Genomic DNA, 702 nt, shown 5'->3' with positions numbered 1-702 from the left:
TGCTACGTTCGTAAGTATGCAAACAACGAAACAAAACAACAAAAGTCGGTGAATATAAAACTGTACGAAATGCGGGGTACTTTTCGAAAGAGGGATTACGCCTAATTGTGTGACAGAAGAAGCGAGCGTACCCACAGTTATGCTTCTTCCAACTGCAACTTCTGTCTGGCACTCACCATTTAATGATTGTGTCGTTACTTATAATTTTTACTTCACTCTGCACAGCAACAAAAAGTTCTGTGGTGTTCAAATTTTGGCAGACCCTCCGTCGCATAGTGGGACATAGCCGGGAATAATTAGATTCGCTCAATTTTTATTAACTTTTTGGACTTAGAATATTTAATCATAAATTTTTCAAATTCAAATATATTTTGACAATTACATTAAAGAGTCAGGATTTGTTGTTCATGTGTTCAAGTAACCACCAACTATTGTAGTTTAAAATGACAGTTCTTTTTTGCAGCTTGCAAAGATTTCCTACCAGAAATTCGACCGAAGGGTACAACTGAAGGTAGCCATCTGCATAATAGGTAAATTTTTAATTTAAATATATTTATTATATTTTGAAATTCTTTAAGTAACCACTGGAATTTTAAATTTAAGTAACTAACTTTTGTACCCAGAACAGTGTTTTTGAACTCCCGAACTCAATTTATGGAAGAGTAGAGATATTTGAAAAGAAGCTTGCTGAACAATGCTATA

General features: G+C 34.0%; 1 protein-coding gene across 1 annotated transcript in view; it reads left to right on the top strand.

Annotated features, from left to right (window-relative positions):
• The first annotated feature begins 483 nt into the window (after nucleotides 1–483).
• LOC108971744 (probable serine/threonine-protein kinase nek3) overlaps nucleotides 484–702 on the top strand; it is an 82866-nt gene continuing 82647 nt past the window's right edge. The window contains exon 1 of the mRNA XM_018938005.1: nucleotides 484–530. The gene's annotated coding sequence lies outside the window, so the exon portion shown is untranslated. The remainder of the gene's footprint in view (nucleotides 531–702) is intronic.

The sequence above is a fragment of the Bactrocera latifrons genome, unplaced genomic scaffold, assembly GCF_001853355.1.
Source record: "Bactrocera latifrons isolate USDA-ARS-PBARC rearing strain unplaced genomic scaffold, ASM185335v1 scaffold_358, whole genome shotgun sequence".
Classification (NCBI taxonomy): Eukaryota; Metazoa; Arthropoda; class Insecta; order Diptera; family Tephritidae; genus Bactrocera; species Bactrocera latifrons.
Note: the sequence above shows the minus strand (reverse complement) of the source record. Positions and strands in the feature narration are given on the sequence as shown.